Source organism: Lycorma delicatula, chromosome 5, assembly GCF_047948215.1.
Source record: "Lycorma delicatula isolate Av1 chromosome 5, ASM4794821v1, whole genome shotgun sequence".
Lineage (NCBI taxonomy): Eukaryota > Metazoa > Arthropoda > Insecta > Hemiptera > Fulgoridae > Lycorma > Lycorma delicatula.
The window spans coordinates 14,844,973-14,863,903 of record NC_134459.1 but is presented as its reverse complement, the minus strand read 5'-3'; the positions used below and the strand labels follow the sequence as shown (position 1 = coordinate 14,863,903).

Genomic DNA, 18,931 nt, shown 5'->3' with positions numbered 1-18,931 from the left:
TAAAAAAAGGTAAAATTAGATTTTATTATTTTTGTATTTGCGAATGTAATGTGTTTTCGATGCAGAGTGTAATATTTTCTGTTTAGTCTTCTGTTCTTGCAGCGTAAATGTTATTTACCGTATTGTTTTCCTTTATTATAGTTGACGCGTAAACTCTTCTTGCGATCCTGGTATATAATTATAAATTTAACAAACTTTAAATAGCGTTTATGCGATTTATTATGTTTTTCTTTTATCTTTCGTAACCGCTAACCTATCAGACCATCAGATCCTCTCAGAACATTAGGAAACTATAACGAAAAGACTTTAAGGAATAGGAACGCATCTCATCGACCCCAATAATAGTAAATTTTATATAGAAATAACCCACAACTTTACGCAAGAAAGAGTTGCAGGAATCCAGATTTTTAGACGTTAGCGAATTAAATTTTTATAAGGCTCGTATTTATGTATTGTATTGTAATCAGCAGCTCCCGGGTATTTTTGGGGGAAGGAGGAGTTAGTATTTAGCAAATGCAAGCGTATTCCTGGAATAGTAGTAATTCTAACAGATATTACGTTAAAGTCTAGGTTTTTTATTTTTATATAATTCTTGCACTAACTACATAGCAATGACTGAGATGCGCAGAGCAGCATGGCGCATCACGTGTCCCATCTGCACCAATAGCAACAGAGTAGGGAAGCGCAGCTGGCCTGGCAGCACACACACACTCTCAACGAGAAAGATAGCTTCATCATTTAAATGGCTATTAAAAATTAATATTAAAATTAAAAACCGTAAAATTCTACAATAAATCACAGAATCGTCCTAAAATTGATCAAACCACTTGAAAATGTTCACAAAAATATACTCTATGTCCTAATACCTAATAAAAAACAGAAAACTGAGGGACGCGAAAACACGTGGTTTTAATACGGCCCTCTTACCTAAAATATATCCTTCTTTACACGTGAAAAAGATATTGTTTTAAACGGTTAATTACTTAAGAGTTAAAAACTACATGAAGTTAATAAACGAACCCGTAATTTAAATGTTAATGTTACTTGGAAAAACAAATAAAATAAATTCGTGTGATGTACAGATTATTAAATATATAATCGAATTTTTAATTTCACCCTTAACTGGGCCCCGGAAACTGTAGTCTTACCCACGAGTGCGTGGGGTCGCTTTCTTTCATTAATTAAAATTTTATTGGGGGCTATAACTCTGGAACCGATGAAAACAAGTACCGCTTACGATATATCGTAGAAAACCTCTCGATCAGAGCTTATTACTTCAGTTAAGAAAAAGTTCAAAATCTAATTTTTTTAAATTTTGGCTTTTTTTTGGACGCTTTTGGTTCATCCGATTGTAATCAAAAGGGGAGGTGCACAACTAGATGTGTTACAACTGTTTTAAATCCAACATTCTACGGCCAATCGTTTTTGAGCTACGCGAGGTAATTACGTACGCACATACATATGTACAGACGTCACGCAAAAACAAGTGAAAATGGATATTTCCGTTGAAATCTGAAAACCGAAATTATTCGCGATTACAATACTTCCTTTTACGTAAAAATAAAAGTTGTAAATTATAAGTAAAAAATAACTAAAACACTTTAAGGAATATATCTTATCGATCCTAATAACGGTAAAATTATATAAATAAATAACCCACAGTATGCGATAAAAGTCGCGGGCATCCAAAATTATTTAATGAACTAAGTTTTGATAAGTCTCGACGCACAGAATTTTATATAAATTTAAAAACATTAGATAAAATTAATTTGTCACCTGTTAAAAAGAAAAAAAAAATTACTAGTGAAATATCTATTAGAATTTTGTTATCGCTTTTAATTTTAGTAATCGTTAATTGTGTAATGTAATGTAGAATATTTAAATAAAGATCACTCGCTACCAGAAGAACGTTTATTATTATTTTTAAAAAAATGTATTTTCAACGGAAAATGTTAACACACTTAAAAAGCGCGTAACATTTTTTTACAATAAATAATAAAATCCGTATTTATAATTTTTCAGATTTTTCTTTTAGCGGTAAATCGATTGGATCTCTGATGTGTGTAATTTTCACGCGAATAAATAACAACCGACTTAGATTTTTCAAAAGGGATGAAGGAAGGTAAAAAAAAAATTGCACCTGCCTCCGGTTAATTTACTAAAAAAACATAAATAAAAATAATAAATTTAAGGAGATACGATGTAGTGCCACCTCCAAGATTAAGAGAACCGAGCCAGGTTGAAACATAAAGTTCGATTGTTTTATAAATATTTCCGTTTGATATGCAGATTTCTTTCATTTCTAAGGCGCTATAAACATTTTATAAAAACTCGGAATTCGCAAGCAAAGAAATCTACTTTTTTGCACCGCTCAAATTTATTCGTTATTACGGGCAATTTTTCTTGAAATAGAAAAAAACAAATTACGCCTTCCTTAAATTTACTAAGCATTTTTCAAAAATTAACATTTCAACGGATAAAATTTATTTTATTACGCAAAAATAACAAAAAAACTTAAAATATGAATCCGATTTACCTATCTTAAAATAATAATCGCAATCTTGACGGGTAATTTACAAATAATATCTAATTTTTCATCTAAACTATTACTTACAACCAGCTCGAACAATATTTATCGTTAAAATTACGGCTTGTAAACATTACATTTACTTTCTATTTTAACTTTAACTTCATTGTAATTACGGCAGCTATCCTATTAATTTTGTCCGTAATTCTAACCTAATTTTTTTTTCCGAATTTAGAAATAATTGCAAATAAAATTACTGTTTACTCGCAGACGATAATAAACCGATGAAAACGTTACTAATATGACACGATGGTGGATAAATTGAGAAAACGAAGACAGAAATGATTATAATTTTATAAGGAATACGTTACCGTTCGTAATTTCAAAGAAAAATCTGTTGTTTAATTGAAATCCATCCAAATCGTTTTCGGTAAACCGACCGGGTGTTGCGTGCTGAACGGATTTTGATGTCGGTTTTGCTTGCATTGTTTTATAAAGGTGTGATATTTGTTTGATACGTTTACGACCGTCGCCTATCAGTTTTACGTACCTGTAGTTTACAGAAATATAAACTCCACTAACTCAAAGATGGAAATCTTCTTTTAATTTACGGTTATTATCAAAACGATATCCACCTTTCCTTTTCCTGATTGGAATGAGTTAATCGATCTACGGATGTATTTTGGATTTATTCTACCGAATGTTTTTTAAATCCCGTTAAAAAAGTAATAAATCTTTTAAAATGTTTAAACTTTCTACATCCGTTTATTGAATATAACGGAATAATTAACGAAACGTTAATTTCTTTTAAGCACGATCTGAAGCAGAGTTCCAAAAATTTTGAGAAACTACGTTAACTGAATAAATTATCGTAAAATACGGTAAAAAATAAGAAATTATGTATTACTCGTATTTTAAAAGTTATTATGCATATAATTTCTTAAAAATGTTGTTGCCTTTCTAGTATTATTATGGGGATTAAAAATTCCACAGTAGGAATAAATGTACATTTTTAACGTGGATAACCTATACATATATATATATGTCTGATACGAGATAGTAATAGCGTATATAAGTAATTTAAGTGTTTATTGTGGCAATTTTGAAACCGGGATAAAGTTGTACATATTTATTATGCAGCATTTGTATGCTATTTTATTTACCAAATGTAAAAAAAATATTGCGTTCTTGTGAGATAGTTTTCTCATTTTCGAGGTTTATTTATTAAATCGCTCGCTAATTTACGTAACTTATATTGGATTTTACTATAAGTTTCATTAATTTATTATACTGTATTCACTTCTCTGTACAGCGTTTAAAAACAGCTGTCAAAAATGGGAAAATAGAATACGGGTCGAGTTGAAATTTAATAAAAGTAAAATGTTGATACCAGTATTTTTAATAATATTCATTTTTTTTTCTCTTTCCGTAGGAGGAGGAAAAATCTCTGCCAGCCGCCGTCAGGCCAGCACTGGGGAGTGCGGGGTTCTCCCCCGCTAAAAAAACCAGCCCCCCTATCGTGCAGGGCCCGGATCTAAGCCATATGGTATGTACAGTCCCTGCATGATCACGCAGGCACTCTACTATCCGAATCCGTATGACCGGAAGGCGTCCCCAGGGGTTGATCGAGGAGCGACGACTCCCGAAAACATCTATGTCCAGACAGGAGCCGGGTAAATTCGTAGCCTGTGTTACCGTGCTTTCGCTTCGCCCAGTTCCTGACGTCGCTTAATAATATTCATAGTATGTACTGTTTTGATACGGCGTAAACAGTTTAACAAATATGTAACGTTAGAATTATAAGTAAATATGAAAAATTAAGTAATTTCAGCGATTAACATTTCTCGACCGATAACGGAAAAGTCTATTTCGTCGAAATTTAGTTCAATATAATTTAGGCAGACCAACAGGTCCTTTCGCCAACCGCGCGAGAAACCGAAAAAAGGATATTTTTATCCCTTTATAGGGGATTGAATAATACCGGAAAATATGTTCGCTAGGAAACACTTCTGCCCTTTGAATAAAATTTTGAGATACAGGACCCTTAAGGTCCATACCTCCTTGCCTCTTACACCTATCGTGACAAATTAAAAACAAGAATGAATCGATAGCAGAAACAGGATAATAATCTAATTCTACAGTTTATTACATTTAAGAATACGGCACACCGTTTCTAAGCACATTACGCTTAAAGGCGTATTCGGTTTAATCGAATAAATAATAAAATGTCAACAGATAACATTTTTTAGTAATATTAGGCGATAAAATGTCCGCTTAAAAACACTATACTCCAACGGTGGTTAATTTCAATTTCTATGTACGCAGAAACAAATACGTGATTAGTTTTTACTAATTACCTTCTCTTTAGCCCTTCTGATTTGGCGATCAAAGTGCCCTTTTTTTCCGCCGTCTTCTGATCGCTACTGAAAAGACAAATAAACACTTTAGAATTCCTTCCGCGGATGATCGAATTAGAGAAGCGAACGAAAAAGGAAGTTTCCGTAAACACGTGGCGTAAAAAAAACTATCTTCCGCCGACACGCCAGGGTGGGCTCTGCGGGAGCGACAGTGCTTTCTCTTCCTGGCAGTTTCTTATGTGCGCATGCGCACAACAGGTAACAACCACGCCGCTGGAACTGTGAAGCGCACAATTCCGTACAACGATTTTCGTATCTTTTTCATAAACTGGGGGATGGCTACTGACATTAAGCTTAAGGATTAATAAAAATAACCGATTATTGGGGATTTTTCTTAAGCCAGAAATGCAACACTTGCTTATCGCATTCCAATCACACGGGTAGGCAGCTAGACGGCGTTCCAAGAATCTTCAAAAGGTTTTCAAGCTCTTTTGCCAGGCTAGTCCTAGCAAAGCGGATGAACTAAAAAGAAAAGCGACAACGTCGTTTTTAGTAATAAAAAATTCCGCGTATAGAATTTTATTTCGAAAATACAAGTACATCGTTAAATTGTTAATCAAATTTGTTTTTAATTTCAGTGCTCCTTTGATCAGCCAAAGAAACATAGTTTTTTGTAATTTTTTTATTCCGCGTCGTTTATTATTGTATGTAATGAATGAAATGAAATGGTAATCGCATAAAAATACCGAACCCAAGTTCAGAATCGAACACAGGACCTTTAGTACATCAGACGATTGTTATAGAACCCTAGAACCCGACCACTAATGTGATTTTTTTTCTCTTAGATTCATTTAAAAAATCGTAACGAAAAAAATTTCAGTCTACATATTAATTGTTGGATTTACATTTAATTTACACCATTATGTAAGTTATATGAAGACACAATTAGTTTATCCTGGATAATCTCAATATTTTTTTTTTTATTCCTTCTTAAACACATAATTAACTAGATGAATCACGGCTGATAAGAATTGCTAAATTCGTGCCTGGAATCAAACCAGAACCTTCGACATGTTAGCATGTTGTTTGATCCAGTCGACCTACTGAATAATACACTTTAAAAGGAAAATTCAGTTAAAAAATTATCGGTAAATATTTTTTAAATGTTACGAATAGAATTTAAAATATTTTAACGCTCGTTCCGAATATTTTCAAGTAAAAATTAATCTTCGTGTAATAAACGGTAAGCTATTTGGGAGTCGATAATTTATTTTGTAAAAATAAACGAGTGTAAACTGGTTTCTAACATTTTTAATCTAATAAATATTTAAAAAATGGAATATTTGAGTAGACACTAATTTAGTAAATACAATGACATGTAGTTTATTTATCGTGTTTATGTGGGTGTAATATAGCACTTAATAAAATCTTCGGTGTCTGAAATTTTATTTAAGTTAGCTGTTCATTTACAGTACGTGTCTTTTCAGTAATTCTAACCCTTTTACGAAAGAATTTCTGTTACAAAGATTATTTAATTTAGTCATGTTTTATTTGAATAATACAAACAAAGGATACAAATTATCGTTTCAAAAATTGTAATTATATTAAAAATATAAATAAACTCACCTTAATCAGTTATAATAAATATCTCGATAAAAATATGTAAATTGGATGGTTACGAATGGATTAGTTAGGAACACTGTTCCCTGGAAGCATTGCGTAATATACCATGACTTCCCGACAACAGTGTTGTCGGATTTCATCAATTTTTTCTCTATATTCACTTTTCTCTGCTTCACCTCAGTACGGCAACAATCTTCACCGATAACATCTTCCAACTACCCTACTTTTAAACAAAAAAAAATAATGAAAAATTATTCCATCTAAAATTTAGTTTACAGACTGTTTCATTCACCATCAATTTTTTTACATTATACGTTGTCTAATATTAAATTTTTTTACTTATTTTAATTGCGATTGCGATACGTTTCGGTTTCCAGATTTAAATGGAAATATACATTTTGACCATCACTGAATCCATTTTGACTAGTTTCGGCGTGACGTAAAAATATAAAATAGTTTGATCTTTAACCTGTGATTCTAAAAAAAAATTTACAATACATAATAATTCAATGATAATAAAAAAAAAATGAAAAAATTATTAGCGAAATAAAATTTTACATACTTTTAAAATGTGTAAATTTAATTTAATAGGTGTTACAAATGTGTGTATATGTAATTGATGTTCGTGAAACATCTGATTATTTAATATTAATTGAAAATTATAATTTAAAATCGTATTATGTTTCTAGTTTATTTACGTAAGAAACATCTGTAAAGAAGTTCATAATAGAAATTTTGAAAAATAACCAATTGAATATACTGGAAGCCTCAGTTCGTTTCTCAGTTTAGACGTAATTTTACAAATTTACAGGTTAACCAGGCACAAATCATTGCCGTATTTATGTATCAGACATCGTATTTAATCGCTTAAGATGGCTCGTTTCATAAATTGTATTAATATTAAAAAAGTAAATAAAACTTATTATTTAATCAGTAATAAGTAATAAAAAGATTTACATTGGATGCGTTACAAGTGGATTAAGTTAGGTTAAATTGTGTGTTGGCTCGAGGCTTTAATTATTTTTTATAAACATTACCCCAGACACAGATGAAATTACTCAAATAATGAGGTTCTATGTTACCTAATAGTAACCCTAAAAAAGTAAATAAAATTTACGCGTCATAATGTTTCAAACAAATACATAACATAAACGAAGTAATAATAATACTTATAATAATAATAATAATAATATTTTAATTATTTATATAATTTAAAAATATATATTTACCCATCGATTTCCGTGGTGGAGTGGTAGCGTCTCGGTTTTTTATCCGGAGGTCCCAAGTTCGAATTCCCGTTAGGCATGGCACTTTTTATACGCTACTAATTTCCATTTCCATATTCCCATACATAAGCTTCTCTATAAAACGTCGTAGTAAATTAATTCATGAAATAAAAAAATAAGTAATTAAAAAAAAATAAAGATAAATTTTATCTGTAATAATAATGCATAAATCTTAAAAAATCCGTTTTATAATATGTTACTTTATAAAAAGGTAGTCGGTAAATATATCTCTCCGACGCAGTTCATGAACTCTGATGTAACAACAGATGTCGTATGTAGCCAGCTTCGGGCTTGAACGAATGTACGCGGAAATTAACGAACGTCAGTTAGAACAACAACCTTTCTAGACGTTGTTGGTGCGTTAAAACATGTACATTTTTATTAAATCTTGCTTTCGTTTGAAACATCATAAACTGGTTTTATTATATTTATTATAATGTGAAATATTATTCAGGAATATGTTTAACAGTGGTATTACTATTAATTTGTAATTAGAACTAAACTTGTATGTAAGGTAAGTATAAAATTAATCGGGTTTTGATAAAAGTTCAATGCAGCAAATTACCTAGTTTATATATTTGTGTGTGTGTGTGTTGTGTGCGTGCGCTTTATATATAAATAACCTGTATTTATCCACATGTTGATTACAATTAGTAATACTAGATGAAATGTTTCTTACAACTAAATATTAATACATAAAATAACTTTTTCTATACTATCATCCACATTTTATCTTAGTTATATCTGTAATACTTGTAAAATATTTTAGTGTAACTACTCATTTTAAAAAAATCTTGTACTAAGCTTTTAATATTTTCTTAACTTACACCTTAAGTATAAATATAGTCTATGTAACGTACATTTCCTATTATAATGCAATTCTTAAATATATTCTAATGTATAATTTGCTCTTTTCTCCTAAAGCGTACATTACAATATGTTCAACGAGTAAATAATAAGCAATCCTCCATGACCCAATGATATGTATAACATATAAATGAGGTGACTCAGGCTGACAATTCCCGAGACCTGTGGTTAATTGAATTTCAACCGTCAAGTATTCTGGCATTTACTGTCTAGTAGTCATTACAAATTCTCTTAACAGATTTTTAATCACGTGTAAAATATTCTAATGTGCATATACTTTGGATCTAAACTTCTTTCATTCTACCAAATCGTTTAAATGGAGAAAATTATCATATTTTTTTGGAAACTCTCCAATTAAAAAGAAATATGTGGTTTCACCACGATGGAGCCCCAGCACATTTCAGTCAGTCGGTATCAGATTTCAATAATACTTGTTATATATATATATATATATATATACATACACACACACACACACATAAAAACATGACGTAAGTCATTCATAATGAACGCCCATTAAAAACTACTGAAGATCGTGACGGGAAACACAAGTAAACCAAACAACGCGAACGAAGATGCGATATATATATATATATATATATATATGCGATATATATATATATATGTGTGTGTGTGTTTTTTTTCTGTGTGCGTGTGTTATGTTACCATTTGTTCCTAATGCGTTGATACTGTTATATGTTTTATAAGTCCGATTCTTTGAGAGAATAAACACGTATAAAATTCACTGGAGCGAATATTTGTCAGATAAATGTATTTCTCTTATTTCATAACAGATTTCATATATATATATACACACACACACACACACACACAAACACACACTCATACTCACAGTGCAAAAAAATAAAATCCTTGTTCCATGAAATTAAAAGGAAATTTCAAACAATAATGCTCTTTAAACATTAAATACTAATACAAAACTAATTTTTTTTATTTGAGCTGAACATAAACCACAAGATAAAATTAATCTTGTTTTAATGAATGAGTATAAAAATTGTAATAAATTTACAAATTAATACCATTAAATGATTAATAAAAAATAAAAAAATAAATTTATGATTAATGTAAAAATATTATTAATTTTTAACTACATAGAATCTGATGTTGACAACACATGATTTTTTGTACGCCTATTAAATTACACTCACACTTTTTTTAAAAATGTAAATACGTAAAATTTTATCTCATTAATAATTGTAGATATTTTTTCTTTTTTTTTGTTATTGAATAATTATTCATCGAAATTTTTTTTTATAATGAAAGGTAATAATTATTAATAAATCAGTATATTTAAATTAAAACAATAGTTAAAAAAATGTAGATGAAAAAGGAGATTTGAACCGCTGTGCTCCCCTTTCAAATATTTCATTAATTAAAATTTTATTTGGCTATAACTGGACCAAATGAAAATAAATAAATACCATTTATGATAAATCGTTGAAATCCTTTCAATGTGGGCTTATTACTGCAGTTAGAAACAAGATTTTGGGCTTTTTTGGACACTTTTGGTTCAGTGGATTGCAATCAAAAGGGGAGGTGCACAACGAGATGTTACAACAGTCCTAAACACAAAATTTTTTAACTTCCTTCGGCTAATCGTTTTTGACTTATGCCAAATACATAAGTATATACGTACGTACAGACGTCACGCCGAAAGTAATCAAATTGGATTCAGGGATGGTCAAAATAGATATTCAGTTGAAATCTGAATATCGAAATTTTTCGCGATCACAATACTTTCTGTGTATTAAGAAACTATTTTTTTATGCATTTTGAATTATTTATTTATTATTAACTAAATGGATCACTTTTTAGGTTTTTTTTATTTTTTAAGATAAATTCTCTCTAATGATCATATTATAAGTTTTTTCGGAAATTTTTATTAAATGACTTTTTATTATAATTTTTTTAATGTAAAAATACACAGAATATATATATAAACCGATCGAAAATATTTTTCATTCTATTTTCCTGGCATAGATCTAAAGGTATACTGCAAGAAGGAAAAGTATGGTTATCAGTCAAAAATGGGGTATGGTTTTTTTTTAATTTCTCGAAGTTTTATGTCTGAGGAATCCCAAAAAAGAAAAGATAAAGTGTTTTGAGGGGGGGGGGAAGTAAATTTCGTACTTATGAACCTGTGAAAAAAATAATTTTATTCCATTGTTAGTTGCTTCAAAAAAAAAGTAAAAGAAAAAGAAAGTTTTGAACCAGCATGCCGGTTCAAAATTTGCATGATTTGTTTGCGCTTTAATATGAGGTACATAGTAGCAGATCGTTTGGTTTCGCTATTACAAAGAGACGGTTCACTATTGTTTACTAATAGACTTACTGAATTTGAACCGCAGTTCAGCTATGTCAAACATTAGACTATGCCAAACAACTTCCTGATAGCCGTGCGTGATGCTCAATCCGCCACTGTTACCATCGTGTCTATCTATGCAATGTTTATAGTTCATTTATTTATTTATTTTTTCGATCGATGAAATAATTCACCGCAAAATCTTACAAAGAAACTTCTAAAGCGGGAACGTGAAAATGGAAATTTGTAGCGTATGAAAAATACCGTATCTGGCCGGGATTAGAACCCGGTACTCTGAATGAAAGACCGAGCGTCTCGGGGTTGGGGAAAAGAGAATAAGTGAAAGGTAAAATTTGTGAAGTTCAGTTTTTTAATTTTTTTATCAAATTTTCAATAGTGTTCATTTAAACTCTCTCTCTCTCTCTCTCTCTATATATATATATATATATATATATATATATATATATATATATATACTCTCAAATCTAGCAATAGCGAAGCATTGCCGGTTCTGCTAGTATTTTAATAAGAATTAAAAAGCAAAAATTGTAATTATGTAGTAACATATTTCTTCATTTGTACGCGTGTGCGTGCGAAATCTTGCATTACTGATAAAGACATTACATATATAGTTTTATCAAGATTGAATATTACATTTTATTAAATAATAGAAAGCTTCATCAACCAGTATATTAGTTCAATCTAGTTTTGAAGGTATTTTATTTATTATAATACATCATTTGTGCTAGATTTAAAAAAAATCAGATGATTAAAGCGAAATGTGATTTGATAAATAAATGTAATAAAACAAATTTCTTATAGTAACAAATGCTTTAATAATAATAAACAAAAAAAATTAGTCAAAGAAAATAATACAATAATTTATAAAATTGTTTATTTTATACGCTGACAGAGGACTTTTGCTAAGAGGAATATTAGAGGTAATTCTTTTTTTTTATTTAATTTTTTGGGATGACGTGTCAAGTAAAGACGAACTATCACTGTGACTATGCGATGATGGCGGAGGGATAGAGGGGCAATGAACAAAACACAGGTGGCTTCCTTCGTTCTGATTGGCTACCGTCGGACAGTAATGATCACGCGATACAATTCAAATACAACTGTAAACTTGCGTATATGGTGTATATGTGTGCGTACGTATGTGTATAGCTGTGCGAGTACAATTTTAATATAGACGTTTTCTTATAAAGACATTTCTTTTATAGACGTTCGATATAATTAAATTAAATCAAGATTTGTCGATTATTTTATATTTACTACATTTTATTTAAAATAATAATTAATATTGTAAGGAATAAATATAGCCAAATCAAATTTAATTCTAATCTCTGATTTATTTTTTTGAATATTGTATAACACTATATGACATTATTTCATAAGTACAAAAATTATATTTCTCACTGTGAGAGGAGAGTAATCCAGTCTACATTTGTTAAACGTTCAAGTTTATCGTCTCATCGAATTTATAAATTTTATTAAAACTTTTAGTGAAGAAATTATTTTATCATAAATGATGTTTTTAAAAGATAATTTTGCTTTTTGCTTTGCTTACCCCACGAGTACACTACTTTTAGGTTGTGCAATAATAATTCTATTTCCTTGGTTAATCATTTATCGGCCGATTAACCTAAAATTTATAACCAAGCGTGTAACTTTTGTATTATAACCTTAATGTTAATGAGTATTAACTCATATTATATTTAATTTGAATCACAATTTTGTAACGAGAAAATCTCTCTGATAATTCGAGTACTTAAAACAAGCAATAATTTATGTAAATTTTACTAACTGATTATTTTACTAACTGTATTTACAACATAAAAATTAAAATAAACAAAAAAGTTATCAAGTATGATTTTTAAGTTTTTAACACTAATACATAAACGATAAATATCAAATCAGTTCATTAATAGTACAACCTTATTGTCAAATAGAGAATTTAACACGATTTTAATTTATTTAATTTTTTTTTTTTAAATAATAGTAAAATAATAATATTCGTTATTAAATTTAAAAAAAAATTAATAATAAAAATTTTATTAAAAATGATTTTTTGTATTCATCTTGCTTACTTGTTTAACCCGTATTAATAGTGTCTATCTCCCTCGCTTTTACTCTCCATCACCTCTCTCTCTCTTCCTCTCCCTCGCCTTCACTGATCCCCTATCTCCCCTCTCTCAATTCCACTCCATCAACCTCGCTCTATCTCCCACCCACTCTCTCGCACTCACCCCGCACTGTCGTCACTCGCGCCCTCTCCAACTCTCCCCCTCAATCGCTCTCTCTCTGTATGCGGTAGGCTACTTAAACATATTTGTATTTTTTCAATTTTCTCACTCAAGGTGCAGTTTTACAAAAATTTTGTAATAAAAAAATTGACCGTTAAGGTTTTCGACTCTTTTTAAATTTATTAATGCGTTTCCGTTCGTGAAAAAGCATTAAAATTTCTCGTTGTAATTATAACAAAAAAACGGTTACGTAAATTAAGTTTACGTAAAATTTAACCTCTGATCCAAAGATTTTTCCCGACGAGAAGAAAAGTTCCAACGTCGTTTGTAGTAATAAAAAATTACGCGTATAGAATTTTATTTCGAAAATACGAGTACATCGTTAAATTATGTTTATAAATTATTTTAAGAGGTTTTCTTATTACAGGTAAGAAAAAAGTACGTAAGACCGGTTTAAAACATATGTTACAGTATAAGTTTTTTTATTAAAGGTTTGTAACATTCGTCATTTATTTTAATTTTATCGTATAATTACTACAAAATTTTTTTTCATTTTCTCTCTTTTTATAAATCGATTGCTACTAAAATATTGTTACAGTAACTAAAATTTTGGTCAACGAAGCAAAGAAGTCGACTTAAAATGTATCATCAGACAAGTACGTCAAACACAAAATGTAAAGAGAAAAAGTTTTACAACTTATTCCAAAACACGTGATTATACATTTACGCCGATTAAATATACTTTGGCGCGATTATTAATTACCACTTCTTTGGTTATTATACAGTAATATTTTACAATAAAATTAAAATAAATTACAAATATTAAAAACTCTAACAACTGTAACGATTAATTTTCTAATTTTTTAAATTTTATTTAATTTACTCGACCGGTTGTTCACGAAGCAAATTTTTATTAATTATTTTTATTTAAATCAAATTTTCTTTTTTACTTTTATTCCTAATTATTTTTTATTAAATCATATTATTTTTTTTAAATCAAATTTTCTTTTTTACTTTTACCGATATTTACTTAAAATTCAGAGAATATAGGATAGAATAGTTTTTGTATATACTATACGATTTTGTCAAAGTATTAATTGAATAGTTCAAACCGGTACTCATCTCTTTAGCGCTGTCTCCTCGTGAAAGAATTATACTTTAAACGTATAATGTACTAAATTCTGTTTTCCAATTTACAAAATCCCCAGAGGTTTAAACTTTATCGTACACGCGGAGAATGTAATTCCTGAATGCTAGAAGTTTAATTTATTTTTATTATTTATATATTATTATTTTGAGGCTGACTAAAAAGCCTGTTCCAAACTCTGGGACATTTTTCATAATTCTCCCAGGTATACCTTTGTTGTACAACCTATATATCCTTGAGATTCCACGCCGTCCTGGTCAGTGTTCCTTATTTCCTGCAGACCCGTGATGGGAATTTTGTGTCGGTCCATTAGGACAGTTATTATTTTTACTTCCTTGTAAGAAGTAAAGTAAGTATTGTGATCGTGAAAAATTTCGGTTTTCAGATTTCAACAGAAATATCCATTTTGATTAGTTCGGCATGACATCTGAACGTACATATGTACATATCTCGCATAACTCAAAAACGATTAGGCGCAGGATGTTGAAACTGAAACAAAAGTGTCAAAAAAAGCCAAAAATCCAAAAAAATTGGATTTTGGACCTTTTTTGAACTGTAGTAATAAGCCCTCATTGAGAGCTTTTCAACTACATATGTACTTATCATTTTCAGCGGTACTTATTTTCATCGGTTCCGGAGTTATAGCCAAATAAAATTTTAATTAATGAAATATTTGGATCTTACAAGAGGAAGGCACATCGGTTAGAATCAGACTTATCTGGTTTTTTTAACTTATTTTTTAAATTTAAATATATCGATTTATTAATAATTATTAATCCCTAATTGTAAAAAAATGTTTACGATAAATAATAATTCAAAAATAAAAAAAAGAATATAAAAATTATTAGTAAAATAAAATTTTATGTACTTTTAAAAATGCGTATATGTAATTTAATAGGCGTACAAGGAAGTCATGTGGTGTCTACATCAGATTTTTTATCACAGCTGTAAATAAATGTAAAACTTACAGTACTTCAGAGTTAATTGTAAGCTACAAAAACAAACGATTAGCAGATTTCTGCCTTCCAGTAGTAATACGTATTACTTGTGGAAAGCAGAAATCTATAAACTGATGTTTAAAAAATCTGATTTCATTAGTTGAAAATACGCCTTCATCTCAAAGACTAGCAAATCAGCGCTAATTTCGATCGCGAATCAGACCGCCAGGAAAACATTTTTATTGTGGTAGAGGAGAAAATAAGTTTGTGTTAACTACGGATTTGTTTTAATTTGATATTTTGTATTAACTGTGGATTTCATACTGCTGGATAGTCTTCATTCGCCTGCAAAGCAAATTTTTTAAGTTTTGATCAACAGAGTAAATACTCACATTTGCGGATGATAGCATAACAACAGACCAAATTTTTTTTGAGAATATTTTCTCTATTTTACATTATTTATATCATTCACACAGAGCGATTGAAAAATTAAAAACTTAAGATATAAATGTATTAATTTCTAATTATTAAAAAAAAATCAATATAAAAATTCAATGACCTTCAAGGTCTGGCAATAGGGAAGATCATATATTTATCAATTTTGAACTACTAGCAAAATTTAGAAATATACGTAGGCTCGTCTCTTCGGTAGAGCTTTTATAGAGTTGCTTTTTTCTACCTCTTATCCTTGCTATTTGTGTAAAAAGATTCCAGTATAAAAAAAATATCGGTAAGCGAATTATTATTCTTTAACGGTACAATTTTAAACGATATTACAAACAAATCCGGTCACGGAATTAAGCAGTTCAGTAGATAAATTTATACTGTTAACTGAAACTAGTAATTTTACAACAATCAAACATTTAAAATGGAAAGGTTAAGTACAGAAATCCAAACCTGGATGTACACACACTTTAGTAACACTTTCACCACGTTGGTCGGGCAAAAAAGGTAGCTCGGTTTAGTTTTAATCATCATAATAATACAAAATATTTTTTGATAAACTTGCATTCAGTCACACTAATACAATCTACTTATTTTTACAAAAAGGAACGGTGTATGTTTTAAATAAAAAAGCAATCTCTTTTCTGTGGAACTTTGTTTATTAGATTAAAAAATGAATCGCTTGGAATGTACATTTGAAAATTAATCGAAATACAACTTTTAAAATAAAATAAACACATATAAACTATCATTTAATCCATAAGTTTCAATTTCACAGATATATTAAAAAATCAAACTACATAATTCTGAAATATTTTACATTATGAACAAAATGATATTAACATCGCGTAAGAATTACAATTTATATTTTATATGTGTAATTCTAAAACTGAATTTAACTAAACTGAGATTTTTATTACAATAAAATAAGTCTATTCACAAACAAAATGAATTTCTAAAATATTAATCGCAGATAAAATTTAAGTAAAAATATTTTTAATTAAGTCATATAACTTGTGATAGTAAATTATTATGAAAAACTATTGAAACGGCAAAGAACCCCAAAGAAAAGTTCAACTTTTTGAAACCAGTAACTCGACTAAAAAACTCAAATCCCCCAAATAAAGAATATATAATCATATTTCTAAAAAATTAATACGGCACCTGGTGAGAATAACAATGCAATTTTTTAAATTATGATGATTAGATAATCAATATATGATCTATTAGAGAAATCATCTGAAAACATTTGGGAGACAGAAAAAATCTCACAAGAACGGGCAGTCTGCCCTAATTCACCTTCTACACAAAAGAGGAGACAAAATGGAAGTTAATAGTTTCAGAGGAATTTCTCTTCTTTCAGTAATCTATAAAATCTTGCAAAAGTTGTAGAGAATAGAAGAGGACATCGATGAACTATTTGGAGAATACATCAGGGTGGTTAGAAAGGGAAGATTTTGTGTGGAACAAGTAGTCTGTGTAAAATTTATAATCCGAGATAGAATTGTGAAATAGAAGAATTATGTAATTACATTTTAAAAGGTATGCGATTTTGCCGATAGAAATGGACATAAATGATAAACTTTTTTTAACTGAACAAATCGGTGGCAATAGAGTATTTTTTTTTTTATTTTACAGATTCTTAATTTTTTAGGAAGGGTTTTTTACATCGTTAGGTAAACGAGAAACATTTTTTATATTTTCTAACAGCGTATACTTTCAAAAATATGTCTATAAATATTCACGTATAAATTCATAATATTTGATAAATTATAACTTAAACTAACAGAGATGCAGAGAGAATTTCAGAGCACGGTGAAAGACCTGGCATCTAAAGTTTTTGTCCTCTTTAGACTTCTATCCTTCCAAAACCTTTTTCTATAGGGAACAGAATATATTTGGCAATTTAATAGGACTATTACAATGATCTGTCGTACATTTAAAAATGTTAGTTTTTGTTTATTTTAAGGGGTTGGAGCATTTTTAATCGTGCTTGCTGATGTAAAAAAAGAGGAAAATAATTCACGACCAGAAATAACAATAAAAGAAAACATTTTTAAAGAAATCGCACCGATAAAGATTTTGAGGTCGATATTGATCACAGGCACAGATATCAGATTACACTTCTTGTTCATTCATTCATTCATTCAAGACCGGTGTTATTTGTGAAAAACACATGTAACATGTGATTTTTATAACAAGTCTCGCTTGTGAACTTTACACGCATTTCTCTAAACCGGTTTTTCTGAACCGATGGAATTCCTTAGAACCAACCAAATCATCCAAACTGACATCTGTTCTGGGCCTAAAATGTTCATAAACGTCACCCGCTTATTATAAACTAGAATATAATATATAAATCTAAATTTTTTTTAAGTAGTTTGTAGCCTTGCTGGTCTCTGTGGCGAGTGATAGTATCTCGGCCTTTCATCTGGTCGTCCTGCGTTCAAATCCTGGTCAGGCATGGTATTTTTCACGTGCTACAAAATTGCTACGTTATCCCATTCTCTGATGCAATACCTAACAGTAATCGTAGTACTACTTTGTAGCCAAAAATAAGCCAAAAGTGATTTCTTTAATTTCAGAAACCTCCCTGCCTGAAGTTGTAACAACAAAAATGAGAAAAATGTAATGTTAAATTATAAACCTTAGATAAATTTTGTTATACTTTTTTTAGATTATGCACACTTGAAAGAATGCTATCGATTTTTTCCCTTAATCAATTTTCTTAATATAAGATTTTTAAAAGTCAGAATGATTCTCTAATAAGGATATTATTATGATGTCTTTTTAAAACGTTAACTGATTAAAAGATTTTTGATAAAAAGTTACAAACATTAATTCTTTTCTTTAGCATGGAAATTAATTTTTTTTTTGTTTTTTATCACAACTGCAATTAAAAGACTTTTGACAAAATTTATGTACATCATTTTCCCCTTGGGGAAGTAAATAAATATACATGTTGAATTGGAAAGATAATTAAAAACCTTTTAGTAGAAGTTTCAAATTAATTTTTCTCTTTTGTGTGAATATTATTAACATGTATTTTAAAATCGCTTCTGAAATCAAGTGACTTTTGAAAAAAGTTACAAATAAAATTTTTCTCCTTGGCGTGAATATTTAAATGTTATTTTAAAACAGAACTTTGATTAAAAGACGTCAGATTGTCG

At 29.3% G+C, this 18,931-nt stretch overlaps 1 long non-coding RNA gene across 1 annotated transcript in view; it reads right to left on the bottom strand.

Moving 5' to 3' along the window:
* LOC142325830 (uncharacterized) overlaps positions 1 to 7,982 on the bottom strand; it is a 95,581-nt gene extending 87,599 nt beyond the window's left edge. Inside the window, exons 1-2 of the long non-coding RNA XR_012756598.1 lie at positions 7,737 to 7,982; positions 6,511 to 6,730 (exon numbers count right to left, since the gene is read on the bottom strand). This is a non-coding gene — a long non-coding RNA (uncharacterized LOC142325830). The remainder of the gene's footprint in view (positions 1 to 6,510; positions 6,731 to 7,736) is intronic.
* Between the last annotated feature and the right edge of the window lie 10,949 nt (positions 7,983 to 18,931).